This window comes from Pseudonaja textilis, chromosome 6, assembly GCF_049901715.1.
Source record: "Pseudonaja textilis isolate UNSWEBS1 chromosome 6, rPseTex1.2, whole genome shotgun sequence".
Lineage (NCBI taxonomy): Eukaryota > Metazoa > Chordata > Lepidosauria > Squamata > Elapidae > Pseudonaja > Pseudonaja textilis.
In genome coordinates this window covers 49,135,327-49,151,118 of record NC_141995.1, presented here as the reverse complement: position 1 = coordinate 49,151,118, position 15,792 = coordinate 49,135,327, and positions in this window count along the sequence as shown.

The following is a 15,792-nucleotide window of genomic DNA, read 5'->3' as shown; positions in this document are numbered from 1 at the left end:
CCACCATTGATCTAATGCCCAGTAAAACCCCTGCCAGAATGGGATTACAGCTAATTCTCCCACTTACAACAGTTCGTTTAGTGACCGTTGGAAGTGATGGCATGGGGGGGGGAAGTGACTTGTGATCGTTTTTCTCACTTAGGAGCGCTGCAGTATCCTCGCAGTCACATGATCGCATCCCGGTGTGCGTGTGTGTGTGTGTGTCGCGCAATCCCCTTTTGTGACCTGACAAAGTCTACGGGGAAAGCCAGATTCGCTTAAGTTGGCTAACTTAACAGCTGCAGCGGCAAGAAAGGTCGTAACACGGGGCAAAAACTCACTTTGCAAATGTCTCACTTAGCAACGGACATTTGGGGCTCAGTTGTGGTTGCAAGTCGAGGACTACCTGTGTTTTGATTATACTGTACACCTGTAGATGGCAAAGCAACCAGTCAAGTCCTCCATTTTGGCTACTCTTCCTCTTCATATCATCACCAGCTGGGGAAATAATAAAAAAAAAAAACACAGTACAGTACTGACAACGGGGGGCTGAGCTCCTTGCAGGGTTTCCTGAGCCACCTTTGCTACAAAACGACAAAGGCAACAGAAAAACCACAAGACAACCTCGGGGGACAATACAAGAAGCAGAAATTGCAACCTCTGGATGACACAAATTCACCCCTTCCTGAAAAATAGCCGTCCGTTACCTCAAACTCAGAAATCCAGGTAACCCTTGACTTACGACAGTTCTTTAGTGACCATTCAAAGTTTACAACAGCTCTGCAAAAAAGGACTGGTGAGCCTGTTTTAAAGTTACAACCTTTGCAGGATTCATACGTATGACTGTTGCTGTGTCTCTAGGTCACATGATCCCTTTTTGCGACCTTCTGGGCAGTAAAATCAATGGGGTTCAGCGAGATTCATTTATCCATGGTGTTAGTAACTTATCAGCTGCAGTGATTCACTTAACAACTGCAGCAAGAAAGGTCGTAAAATGGGGTTGGGGGGAAACTCACTTAATAAATGTCCCTGTCAACTCATAAAATATGTCTGTGGTCTTTTTAGAGTTGCCAACAGAAAGGGAAGGTGGACCAGAGGGCAACTTGCATTCCATAAACGTTTTCAAAGATAGTAACTAGGTGAGCAAAGTTTCTGCCGTGCAAAATTCTAACTGGAGAGCATGATTGATGACTCTGGGCTATGGATGTGTCCCATTGGAGAATATGAATTACGATACAGATAACATAATCAGAGTTGGAAGGGACCTTATAGATCATCTAGTCCAACCCCTCACCCAAGTGGGAGACTACACCATTTCTGACAAATGGCAGTCCAATCTCTTCTTGAAGGTCTCAAGTGATGAAGTTCCCACAACTTCCGAGGGCAACTTCTGTTCCATTGGTGGATTGTTCTCACTGTCAGAAAGTTTCTTCTTATTTCCAGGTTAAATCTCCCCTGGATCAGTTTCCATCCATTTTTCCTTTGTCTGGCCTACAGATGCTTTAGAAAATAGCTTGACCCCCTTCCTCCTCTCTGTGGCAGCCCCTCAAATATTGGAAGACTGCTATCCTGTCTCCCCTGGTTCTTCTCTTCACTAGACTAGCCAGGCCCAGTTCCTGTAACTGTTCTTCATATGTTTTAAGCTCCAATCTCCTAATCATCCTGGTTGCTCTTCTCTGCACTTTTTCTAGAGTCTCAACATCTTTTTTATAGTGTGGTGACCAAAACTAGATGCAGTACTCTAGGTGTGGTCTTACTAAGGCTTTATAGAGTGGTATTAGTATCTCACTTGATCTTGATTATATCCCTTTGTTAATACAATTTAGGATTGCATTAGCTTTTTTGGCTGCTGCTGCTGCTGCACACAGCTGGCTCATATTTAGCTGGTTGTCTAGGTGTGGTCTTACTAAGGCTTTATAGAGTGGTATTAGTACACCCAGGGGGTGGGGGAAAACCAGGGTCAAGGGTGACAATGATGTGTCTCAGAGTCGGCCACACCTGGGCAGCGTCAGCATGTTTACTCCTAATAAATCTTTAAGTTTTGAAAATTTGGCTAGAGACGTGATTTAAATGGGGGTAACTACTGGAGCACTGACAGTCCCATTTAGCTGAAATTTTGGGCTCACTTGTCATTGTAAGTCAAGGACTGCCTTCTTGCTGAGGAGCTTCCATATTTACCTTTCAAAACATCTTTAGACCCTCCCAAGTTCACCCCAAAATTATGCCACTGACATTCACCAGACAAATCATCACATTTGGAAGTTTATCTTTGTTATGATATGTACAGAATAATCCCTGAGTAACAAGGATATGCACATGGAAACATTTATGAGAGTAGTTATGAATAATTATTCAGCCACACACAGATACACTAAATTGAGTTAAAGTTTACTTTAAGAAATAGCACAGTCCAATAAACAGTCCAGGTCATGTACGTTTTACAGTCCAAAGAATATCCAATTACAAAGTCTTCTTACTGGTTGCCTTTGTCATTTACAGGAAACAAAAATATCAAAGTATAAGCACAGCATAAATACAACAGAGAACCTTAGATAGCAACAGAATGTCAGAGAGACAGAATGTCAGAGAGAGCAAGCTATGATCTCTAGCTCCCTCTAATGGTGATTTGCAATATAATCAACCAATCGGAATATAGTAAAAATCAATACAGTGATATTGTCTTAAAGCTACAAACATACATTGTTGGTTTATATATTGCCAACCCAACTAATTGGTGGACAGATTCCTAACAATCTTTGCTTTGGGGGGAAGGAATTCCCCACCCAGAAGCCCCTTGCTTTCATGTCTCCCAAAATTCTTTTTTTCCCCTTCACTCCAGCAGACTCTTGTGAATTACTGGGGGTTGGTTATATAGGGCAGAAAAAAGGGGCGATCGTGAGATGCAAAATGTATTGAGAAGCGTTTGTGAGAAGCAGCTGTGGATTGGCTTGAGTTCCTTGGTGGGCGATTCTGCAGTTAGGAAGCTCTCCGGAGCAAAGGTAACATTACAACTTCCTTCTAAGATTGACGCTGGAGCGACCAAATAAATCTTTCCCACACAGCTTTTCATGGGCAACCAACACTGTGCCAATTGTGACTGCTATCTATTACCTCAGATTTAGTTCATGGGAAAATATTCATATAGTATTGCAAAACTTTGTTTTGGTCAAACAAAAAAGTCAGAGATTTTAAGGTTCTGCTTAGCTGGCATTGTTAACCAAGTCACATTCACCTTGTGGCCTACATGACACATTAATACATCACCCTGAATATTTATTTTTTAAATTACACTATGTTAAGCCCACTACATAAATTCTCCTCAGGATGACACCTGTGGTAAACCACAATGACATAAAAGAACAGCTGGAATATCTGGGGAGTTAATGAAATGAAACTGAATGTCCAATGAAATCTTATCAATGGCACCCTTACAACAAACTCGCCTACCAATGTGTGATGCAAGCCCTAAGTTGTGGCATTTGGGTGATGCAGTCGTCATGGGTGTCCTTCCAGCGTCCGTGCTTCTCTCCTCATGTCTTCTAGGGGGAGTTATCAATAGAAGAAAATAGTTGTAGCCCAGGGTTGAACGGTGGGGTCCTTGATGCTCTGAGGTGGGTCGTTTTCTTACAGATGTTTCATGTCCCATCTAGGGAACATCATCAGTGCTAGGAGGACAGTGACGACTGTGGGTCTTTGGTGGTCTCTGTTGCTTTTTTTTTGCAGATGTTTCATGACCCAATTAGGGAACATCATCAGTGCTAGAAGGGAGGAGGAGGAGGAGTATGGGGTCCTTAGTGCTCTTTTCTTGCAGACATTTCATGACCCAACTCAGGGGTGGGCTGCTGGGGGTTCACGAGAGCCCCCTAGCTAACCTTCTGTGCGGTTTGGAGAACCCCCAAATCCCACTCCTGGCTGGCCGTGCCCTGCCCACCCCGCCCCTCCCAGGAGTACCTATGCGGCCATTTTGGGATCCAGGTAAGTGCAGGGCACACACAAAGTCTCGGGGTGGGCAAAAAACAGGCCTCCTGGAAGTTTGGGAAGCCCAGAAATGGGCCTGTTTCCGGCTTCCAGTGAGCCTCCAGAGACCGGGGAGGCCGTTTTCGCCCTCCCGGGGCTTGAGGAAAGTCTCCGGAGCCCAGGGAGGGCAACCCATCCCACCATAGTGCAGGAGGCTGACTAGGCCACACCCACCATGGCCACACCCACCCAGCAACCAGGCAGAGAACCTTTAGCTAAAATTTTTGAAGCCCACCCTGACCCAAATAGATAATATCACCAGTACTAGAAGGGAGTGAGGTTGCTTCTAGCACTGATGATGTTCCCTAGTTGGGTCATGAAATGTCTGCAAGAAAACAACCCAGCTCAGAGAGCACTAAAGATCCCACAAGGGGCAGAAACTGCCAAACTTCATGTGTTCTTAGATCAAGGTGATTTTCTGAATCCATTCAATCTTCCTAGAGTAGTTACAGCATGAGGCACTGTGCAGAAGGATTTTTGCGGTGATCAAGAGATAGCAGAAGAACACATCTTACAGTGCTCTTAGATCTCTCACCAGCGTATTGATGTATTGAATATGATGTGCTAGGGAGGCAATCTTTCACAGTGATTCTGTACATGTTTAGGCTGCCATTACCAGAAGGTGGTGCTAGGAGATTATTGCTTTATCCTGCAATAATTATATTACATTGTTTCTTAGGGTTTCAATTAAATCCTCATTTTATTTATTAGCGATATAAAACACTGGAGAGGGCTATCAGAGTTTGCGGATTGGCACCATAAATAGTTCACAGGTGTTTTTTTCTAGAAGAGGGAGCGCTCTACATGTTCGGCTTTCTTTGAAACTTCAATTACATCATTTGGAGACTTTGTCCTTAGAGAAACAGTCTGAGTGTTTTTGAGTATCCTGTAAGTAGCTTAGAGACGGCAAAGTAGAGATTGCATCAGGTTTGTGATTCACGTTCCCGTATATTCCACTTGGTAATGAGCATTTACTCATCTTTCATTCATCGTTGTCTTTCGATTTCTTGGTAAGCAAGTTTTGAAAACGTTTCAGGAACTTCAGCCAAGCCGAAGAACTTAAGATAGTGCCAATTGTGTAATATGATTAAGGATGCCACTGCTTCCTTGAGATGTGTCTTCTGATCCCTTTTTAAAATCAGTTCAAGTAAACAACCAAGCATTAAATAAACTTGGGGGAAAATTCAGAATAATTTAGAACAGGGGCATCCAACCTTGGCGACTTAAAAGACTTATGGACTTCAACTCTTGAGAATTCCCCAGCCAGCATGTCCACAAGTCATAAAGTTGTCAAAGATGGACAGCTTAAAATTCTCCCTTCCCATATATATTTGACTTGAACTCTTGAATCATCTTTAGAGGCCTTACTTTACATGTCGTCACTAAGCAAAGTTAAGTAGGTGGCCACAAATAAGAATCCCTTCATGGTTCTGTGGACTTGTTGAGAGAATGCCATCGAAAGCAGACATTTTGGTACTCATCTCTTTTTTCACCTGGGCAGGTGAGTTTTAAATGTTAAATGCCTGAAGAATGTAGGAACTGTGTTTTTTTGTGTTTGTGTGTGTGTGTGTGTGTGTGTTCAAATTTTATACAGTAAGCTATTGCATGATTTTTTTTAAAAAAAAACTTCCTTTACATGCTTACAATCTGAAGATAGTTATAGTTTTGATTATTTGTACTAGAAATATAAAATAACGAGGCACTGCTTCTTATTGCCTGCAACCCAAAAGTTCAAGAGAATATACTGTAATGTTGTATTGCATTGTACTGTCTTTCATAACACTGACAAATTCAGTTCAAGAACACAGCCTGCCCAAGTTATTGCTGGTACACTTTTTGACCTCCTCAACAAAGAAAAAATAAACAAGTTATGCAAAACTCATCTCCACTTATATTTACGTGGAAAGTCTGATAGCTGCTTTAGACAGATACATTACTGTGGCTTTAGAAGTCAATATATTTTTTTTATCATTGCTTCACCAATGCTATGCTTTATTATGTTGTTGCTTAATTATTTTGCCTACAACATACACAGTTCTTGCCAATATAGCAAGAAGTGAAAGAAGTCTGACCTTCACCCACAACTTTGTCACATCTTACGTTGCTGCATAAAGAGAATTTTGTGTCTTTCCACTAAGCACAGAATATTGTATATCATTTACAGTTTCTCATTCATGCATATAGCTGTGTTTCCAGGGGTGGGGTTCAGCCAGTGTTACTACCGGTTTGGTGACTACGTTTTATGCGTGTGTGTAAAAAAACCTTAAGCTGTGCTGCCCAACACAGCATTTGAAAAGCCACTTTTTTCCTGCTTTTTCAACCTCAGCTGTGCCTCGCAAAGCAGCTGAGGTTGAAAAAGCAGGAAATAAAGGACAGGTAAGAGCCTGGGCAGGTGGACCAAACAGCAGCAAACACAGAAACAGTTTGGTGTCTGCTGCTCTTCAGAGCTACTGGTTCTGTAGAGCCGGACAGAACCGGTAGCATCCCACCCCTGTGTGTTTCACCCGTATAACTGGTGAGAATCAGGCACATTCGTCTAGCTATGTAAATATCTAACATTCTGCTTCTTAGAGCAATAAGATCAGCAGCTACAGGCTTCTGTTTGGGTCCTGCAGTGTATAGAAGACACACTATGTTTTTAATGAAGATAATGTTTTGATGCTCTCTGAGCTTGGCTGTTTTCTTGCAGACATTTCATGACCCAACTAAGGACCATCATCAGTGCTGGATGTAGGTAGGTATGAATTAGGTAACAGTGATATTATCTAGTTGGGTAATGAAGTATCTGCAAGAAAACAACTGAGCTCAGAGGGCATCAAGGACCCCACAGTTTGTTTTCCTTCAGTGATTGCTAACTGATGTTCAGTGGAAGGTTGACAGCTGTCTTGCCACTCCAGATGCTTCACAGCTGACAAAATCATTAGTTTCAATAACCATCATTATGTTTCAGTTTTTGATATAAAACCCCCAAATATTTTTATCTTAACTGTTCATATTAAATAAACTCATTTAAACCAGACATTTTCCTCTGCCGCCTTGTAATGCAAAATTAATGAAATAAAATTACAGGAACTGTTGGGTTACTCGGGGGGCATGACCTTGCATTTGTTCCAAAAAGGCTTCTCACAACCTTCTGTGATTGTCAGGAGCCCAAAGGCCCTCAACGTTTTCTTTCTTGATCTTCAATCTTTATACATGTTCTTCTTCTAAACTGAACATATATTAAAATCTCTGCTGAATCATAACAGCCCAAGGAGAAGACTAACAACAATGCAAATACAATATTCTGGTACAATTTTCCAGATTCATGTTTGCAGGAAAATGACCCAATGGAACTGCAGGATACATCACATGGAGACATCAACCGAAGACTCTGGAAAATTGTTGTCATGTCCCTGTCGGAGTCTGAATCTGAGGAGGAAGATGAACAGCCGACAGGGAGTGGGAGTGTGGCTCTGTTGGCTATGGAGGAAACTGGGAAAGGGCAAAGTCTGGCTGGGCGGAGCAGGGGAGAGGTGGAACAAGGGAGAGGGTGCTCAGAGGAAGAACGAAGAGAGCAACATGGGTTGCGTGGCTTATGGGGGAGGAAAGGGCCCTGATTCCCTTCATTAGCCACACCTGGGAAAAGAGTTTAAAGGAGAGGAAGTGGAGAGCGGTGTTTTCTGGGAACAAACGTGACTTTATCTTGTGTTGGCTTTGGTTCCTGGAATCCTCCCAACCGGCTTGATTTACTGCCATTCCTTCATGTCTGGAATTCCTTCTTTTGCCCTGCTGGATTAATTACCTCATCTTGCCTTGATTGGATTTATAGTTAAAGTTTTTGTTGGCAATATTTTGAATCTCTGCAGCCAAAGGCTGTTCCTGGGAGAGTTTTTCTCCAGCCCAGAAGGTAAACAGGACATTGGGGGCAAAGATGGAGCTAATAAAGGGACTCCTGCTGATTATTTCCTTTTGGCCTAATGGAAAAAGACCTGGAGAAAAGAAAAATCTGGAACTTTGTTACTATGTATGTTGACAGCAGCAAGACTATTGTATGGGGAAAAAAAGGAAGGACACTTTGATTCCAACCATGGATGATTGGTTGCAGAAGCTGATGGGATTGGTTAAAATGGCAAAATTGACTATTTTGATTAAAGAAAAGAACATAAGTACTGTTGTTTTCACATGGAAACTGCTTTTGAACTTCGTGCTTGACATGGAAAAAAAAATGAAACTTGGATTTTGGGTTTTACCAATTAGATTGAAGCTCCTTATAGAAATGGCTTGTTTGTATTATTATGAAAAAAACCAAAAAGTTGTGATTCGATGTTAATGCCTCACGTTACTGCAACTGAAAGAGTCGGGAGTCAACGTTCCTTCTTCTTTTTTTCTTACCCTACCTCACTTCTCTTCCCCGTCGTCCTCCCCGCTGTTTTCCTATTCACTTTTGTATTTTGTATCTCATTGTATAACTTTAAAATGTTAAACCACAGCACCGAAACGAATCAATGAACAGGATCGTTGGTGGTTGTCCCTCAACTTGTTTGAAACCCGGCTCTTTCGTTCCGTCTCGCAACAGGCTAACCTCCCCGTTGAGTGTGGGCAGAGTGTGGGCAGATGTGCTCTGGTTTTCTTGATCCTCCTGAGCCGATGCATAACCCACCCCAGGGAAACCCACACAGGCCGAGCTGGAACGCCCCAGGAAACTGACTCAAGCGGATGCCCCCCCCTTTTTTTTGTTGGTCTTTTTTTTGCATCAGCTACTGCTGCTGCTGCTGCTGCTGCTTTGACCATGGACAAAGCTCCTGAACTCCAGAGGTGCTTTTTGAAAACTAGCTCACTCGGTTGGAGTTTCTCTGTTCTTGGAGTTTAAAGATTGTCACCCACTAGACTTAGGGAGAAAGGACAACACAGCTTCCCTTGATTGCCTTCTCACACAGATAATAGACTGCTACCCACGTTTGCAAGGGACCATGCTCAGCAGCCTCGATTGGTAAGTTTTCTTTCCTTCTTTTTTTTCTTTTTCCTTTTTTCCTTTTTTACCTTTCTTTCTTTCTTTCTTTCTTTCTTTCTTTCTTTCTTTCTTTCTTTCTTTCTTTCTTTCTTTTCGTGTTTGGATATTGGGTGGGTTAATGACAAGCTCCAGCGCTCCTGCTGAAATCAATGGGGCATGAAAGAGATGACGTGTGTTTCAATGTTGTTTTTCTTACAATTCACTGTAATTACTTCTCAGCAGAGAAGCCACCCAATCGTTAAATTCAGGGCCCTGAAGCTCTTAAGACAGAAATATAGTTTGGCAAGGGATGTTCTTATCAGTTCAACAGACCATATTTCCATGGGGAAGAGACCTTGAGGGCAAAAAACAGAGAATCACAAAATCTCTGGGGTAGAGAAAGTTCTTCCGTAACCCAGTCTTAACCCCAAGGCTGGCTCAACTAGCCCAGTCCTTTGCTTGACGCAGGAAGTTTGTTCCCCTTATCCACAGGAAAATCATGTTATTTTGTGTATCTACACCTACACAGTCAGTAGATTGGTTTGTTCATAGGAAAAGAAGATTTTGAGAACAAAACTATGAAGACAGGAAGAGAGGTGATATCATACAGATTGCCAGTTGCAATGCCATATCTGGGCTACGAAATCTGGACAAACGCTAGATGACAGCTAAGAGAAATGGAAATCTCTAGTTCTTTGCTGTGGCCAGATAATGCATGGCTACACGTGGTCGGATTTAACCATAGTTTCAACTGGTAAACTGTGAGCATCCCAGAGCAAGTTAAATCCGAAAGTGCTAGAGAATATCTGGAAACCTGGCACTCCCAACAAATCAGTCACCAACAGGCACATAAAGATAAATAACCTTTAGACTTGATTCAGAACCGCAGTGGAAAAGCTAAATGGAAATAAAAAGACCAGAGCACCTCTGGCCAACAATCAACAACCAAATAAGCAGAGATTAACACCAAGATGAACACCTGACAAACAAACAATACCAACAGTACTCTAATCAAGGAGCTACCAGCTCAGATGAACAATCCCAGTAAGCAACACGAACAATCAAGAAACTACCAAGGAGTTACCTCCACCAAAATGGACAGGGCAAGCTACTGGATATAATCAGAGAGCAAACCCTCCCTTCTAGCACTGAAGATGTTCCTTAGTGGGGTCATGAAACGTCTGCAAGAAAACCACTAAGCTCAGAGAGCACCAAGGACCCCACAGTTTAACCCTGACCTACAAATACCCTCTTCTATAGGGGTTTGCTATCATCTGATGGAAATTCAGAATTGCAGACCAGATCTGATACCTCCAACCAGAGAGGGGAAAGAATGCAATCTTTTGAAGGAATGGGACCTTCAAAGGTTTATAAAAGCTAGAATTCAAGGGAAAAAAGTCATAGACGGCAATAACAAATCTTGGGGCATATTTTTAATGTAAAGTGCACATATTTTATTACTGTTGGTGACTATGTTTAAAAAAACAGAAATGCTGGTTTTTAAGCAAGCATTCACCGATTATTTGAAACCATTTATGAAACTACGCACAACAACATATATAAATCTGCCAAAATGTTAGTCTCTATTATCATCTTACCTTTCCATTTGAAATGGTGGCTTTACTTCAAATGGATAATGAAAACCTGGGCCAAGTTTTGCATCTAATCTTGCAGCAGATTGCATTGAAATTGATCACAGTTAGTGGATCTAAATGTATTCATACAGAAAATATGTCCATGGAACCAGGGACACAGAATCCAAATTACTCAGAATAGATTATGGATTAATTCTAGCTAAGATTAAGCCTAGATATTCCCCCAAAGGATGTCAAAACAATAACTGCATTTTAGTCTGAATTATTGCTGAGTTACAGGAGTAGATGTTGGTGAAAATGGTCCAGAAATTTTGATAACTTCCTAAGTTTGTTAACCAGGACTGGTGCAAATGAACACACTGTGTAATTTACACTAGCTTTAGGTCTTTTTTCCAGGGGTTTCCAGATGAAATGGGACTGCTAGGATTTCTATCCAGGTAGATACCCAATTTGGGGATTTTGGAATCACTGGTGGTAGACGCATATGAGAACAAAGGCAGAAAGTGGGAAATAATTCTGTTCTTAATCAGAACAGAAGCAATATTCAGAAAAATGGTACCTTTATGTATTTCTGCTTCAAAAGAGAACAAATCTGCTGCCACTCATACCTGGCAGGTAGGCTTGGAAGACAATTATTCAGGTTCTGGGCAAGGAGCCTAGGACAGGGCTATTTGGACCGTATTCAAATTCTTTTGACACATCGTGGTGGAATGTGGCGGAAAACCCTAACCAAATTAGCATCAGATTCAGGCTGAATGTGAAACCACACTCTGAAACCAAATTCAGAAAGGGGACTTGGACTGCTGAAGCATCAGTTGGTTTGTTTCAACGTTATTCAGTGCTGCTAAGGACCAGATGACAGAGTTTCCCAAGCCGCTTAAGAGTCTTTATCAAGATATCTCTGTGACCACAAGTGCCCTTCGTGAAGTTTGGCTGGATCCTGGAGGCTGGGGAAATCTAAGCTACCTTTATACACTGCTGACCTCACATTTCGATGACAGCGGGAATTCCAGATCTGGGTGAGGAAAAAATCCAGACAACCACTAGAGGGCAGCAAGGAGTTTTCTATAATGTATCAGCTGCCACCCTAGTTTTCAGCTGGGGTTGTGGGGTTTTTTTGCAATCAAATTTCTGGTAAGTCTTGGTCATTGCAACTTACAACAGTTGGTTTAGTGACCATTCGAAGTTACAACGGCAATGAAAAAAAGGGACTTAATGACCATTTCTGAGACTCACGACCATTGTAGCCTCCCCAAGGTCATTCGATCAAAATTCAGGCGCTTGGCAACTGGCTCCACGCTTATGACGGTTGCAGTGTCCTGCAGTCATGCGATCCTCTTTGGCAACCTCCTGACAAGCAAGATAAACATGGAAACGAGATTCCCTTCGTAACCGGGTTACTAATTTAATCGCTTAACAAAGGTGTCCAAAAAAAAAAAAAAAAGAAGTCGTAAAATGGGGCAAAGCTCACTTAACAACATAAATTTCGGTGGTAAGTTATGGTCGTAAGTTGAGGACTAGCTGTACTTTCTATAGGAGGCTTCTGATTCAGAAGCTACAAGGTGGAGGATCTTCTAACCCAAATTGCTGAGTGGATTAGCTGGCCCTGCAAGATGATGATGGAACCTACACTTGGTTTCCAACTTGCCGCTGGGCGAGATGCAAAGTCATTGGCCCATCAAGCCACGAGGAACATGGGAGCAGAAATCCTAGTAGGCTGGCTAGTAATTGCTTTAAGTTTGCTCATCCCCTAAGGCCACCTGAGAGCTTTTATTGGGGTTGCCAGGACACGATGATTATCATCTTGTAATCATTTCCAGAGAGGCCTTCTCTCTGGTGGCATCTGTTCTTTGGATTTATTTGGTTGGAACGCCTTGGTCTTCCCTGAGTGAATGGTAATAATGGACAGAAACATAGTTTAATTAGGGTCTCCCATCCATTTTAATGTATGCTTTATATCAGGGGGTCTCAAACACAATTTACCTGGGGGCCGCTGGAGGCAGAGTCTGGGTGAGGCTGGGCCGCATAATATTATACTTTATATTATACTTTACATTATACACTAATATTATACTTTCATATCACAGTGGGGGCCACAGGAGATCGTCCTGTGGGCCGCAATTGGTCCGCAGGCCGCGAGAATGAGACCTCTGCTTTATATGAACCCATTGAGCATTTTGATTATTGTTTTGAAGGCTGATCCTAGATGGTTCCATATCATTTTATGCGAAGGGATATACAAATAATGCCAATGAATGAAGAATGCATAACTTCCAAAGGTGCTTTTTACAACAGGCAGCTAGACTTTCTTGCTATTCTTTGAAGACGTTTTGCTTCTCACCCAAGAAGCTTTTTCAGCTTTGACTGGATGGTGGGGAATGGAAAGATTTATAGTCCTTGCAGACAGCTGGTCCAGGACTACCTGGATGGTTGAGTGACCCTTGAGGGTATCTTGACCTTAAATGGATAGCAACTTTTGGTTTTTTGTGTGTGTGTGTGTGTATGTGTGTGTGTGTGTGTGTGTGTGTTACTGATTTAAATACATTTTGAAGTGTAAGGCGAAACTAGTATAGAGTATAATGCAACATATTTATACCTTGCCTTTCAGTGCTGGTTCACAAAACAGCTCAAAAACATCAATGTTATAAGAACCTGAATGATTAAGAATTTGCTTCCTAGACAAACATTTACCATTTGTGATCCCAATGCATTTTCACAGTGCGTGTTTTTTTAAAAATAAAAAACAGAAAATACAGAAGAAAAGGCAAAATGGTGCACAATATCACTTCTTTAGTAATAGAACCAGTGCAAATGGACGTGGAGCCTTCTTGGAACTGCTGAAAGAAGGCTCCACACCCATTTGCGCTACTCAGGTGACCCTGAGGACACAGATAAACCTCCAAGTGGCCTCAATGACTCTCTGAAAACAATGCAAACGACCAGCTGTCTGCAAGGACTATAAATCTTTCCATTCCCCACCATCCAGTCAGCGCTGAAGAAGGTTCTTGGATGAGAAGTGAAATGCCTTCAAGGAAAAACAAGAAAGTCCAGTTGCCTCTTGAAAAAGCACCTTTGGGACAACCATGACCTGGATGACCGAGAATCTCCATAGACATCAAACAATTGTATAATTTAACCAGAGGAAATATTTAGATATTTCCTTCTAGTCAAATTAAATAGAGTAAGAAGTGATTCAGATCAACTTGAGCCTCCTTCTGCGGAAGTACTGTTCTTGTAAGATGTTGAGTCTCTAGAAAATGTACAGAGAAGAGCAACCAGGATGATTAGAGGACTGGAAGCTAAAACATACAATGAACAGTTGCAGGAACTGGGCTTGGCTAGTCTAGTGAAGAGAAGGACCAGGGGAGACATGATAGCAGTCTTCCAATATTTGAGGGGCTGCCACAAGGAGGAAGGGGTCAAGCTGTTTTCTAAAGCGCCTGAAGGCCAGACAAGGAATAATGGATGGAAACTGAAGAAGGAAATATTCAACATGGAAATAAGGAGAAACTTTCTGACAGTGAGAACAATCAATCCAATGGAACAACTTTCATTTGGAAGTTCTGGGAGCGCCATCACTTGAGAATTTCAAGAAGAGATTGGACTGCCATTTGTCAGAAATGGTGTAGGGTCTCCTGCTTGGGCGGGGGGTTGGACTAGATGACCTACAAGGTCCTTTCCAACTCTGATTATCTGTTATCTGTATTAATCTGAGCCTGAAGAACTGGTGGAAAAACCCTGAGGGAGTTGAACTTTAAAAAAAAGTGTGTGTGTGTGCGCGCGTGTGTTTTCATGGCCTTGTAGTAACAGGCAAGAAGTCTTTTTGTGCAGTGGAGGTAGTCTTTGCTTATCAACTGCCTCATTCAATGAACATTCAAAGCTACCGTGTTATGGGGGGGAAAGCAGCTTTTTATTTACTTATTGAAGGTTTACGATCGGTCAGTTGAAGTTGCTTTTAGATTACGAAGTCCTGGTTCTATGACTAAAGAAGTGATATTGTGCACCATTTTGCCTTTTCTTCTGTATTTTCTGTTTTTTTTTTTAAAAAAAAAACGCACTGTGAAAATGCATTGGGATCACAAATGGTAAATGTTTGTCCAGGAAGCAAATTCTTAATCATTCAGGTTCTTATAACATTGATGTTTTTGAGTTGTTTTGTGAACCAACACTGAAAGGCAAGGTATAAATATGTTGCATTATACTCTATACTAGTTTCGCCTTACACTTCAAAATGTATTTAAATCAGTAACACACACACACACACACACACACACACACACACACACAAAACCAAAAGTTGCTATCCATTTAAGGTCAAGATACCCTCAAGGGTCACTCAACCATCCAGGTAGTCCTCAACTTATGACCACAACTGAGCCCAAAATTTATGTTGCTCAGTGAGGCCTTTGTTTGCCCCACTTTAAGTCTTTTCTCACGACATTTGTTAAGTGAATCACTGCAGGTGTTAAATTAGTCACCCGGTTGTTACGTGAATCTGGCTTCCCCATTGACTTTGCTGGTCAGAAGGTCATGACCCTGGGACACTGTCATAAATGTGAGTCAGTTGTCAAGTATTCAAATGTAAATCCACATGACCATGTGGGTGCTGCAATGGGCATAAGTGTGAAAAAGGGTCGTCAATCACTTTTTTTCGGTGTTGTTGTAACTTTGAATGGTCACTAAAGGAACTCTTGCAAATTGAGGACTACCTTTTTTTGTTTCTTGGCACTATAATAAAAATAGATTGCCACTGTCCTCTTCCCCCTCCTTTTTCCAATTGACTGGTTTAGCTTGCAGCTTAGAATTTCCAGTTAGTCTTTCTCGTAAGAAGCGAGTCGGCCTTGCTCAGCTTTGGAGCCCAAACAGGTCTGATTAAAAATGATGCATCCAAAAATGTTACTCCCAGAGTTTCAACCTCCTTTGAAATCAGGGTGCAAATCACCATCCCAATAACCGTGTTCCTATTGAGGCTAAATGCCACCTGGAGTCTACAAGTATTGAGAGGGTTAGATCAACTGCAGGCATGCATGCATAAAGTATGGCGTGACTTGTGCTTGAGAAATATATACCCCTATCAAAGAGATATCCTAGTCTTTGAATTGAATTGGGAGCTACTGTGGTTAAGTCCCAAAGGTGCTTTTTTTTCAAAAGGCAACTGGACTTTCTGGTTTTTCTTTGAAGACGTTTCACTTCTCATCCAAGAAGCTTCTTCAGCTTTGGTTGGTTGGT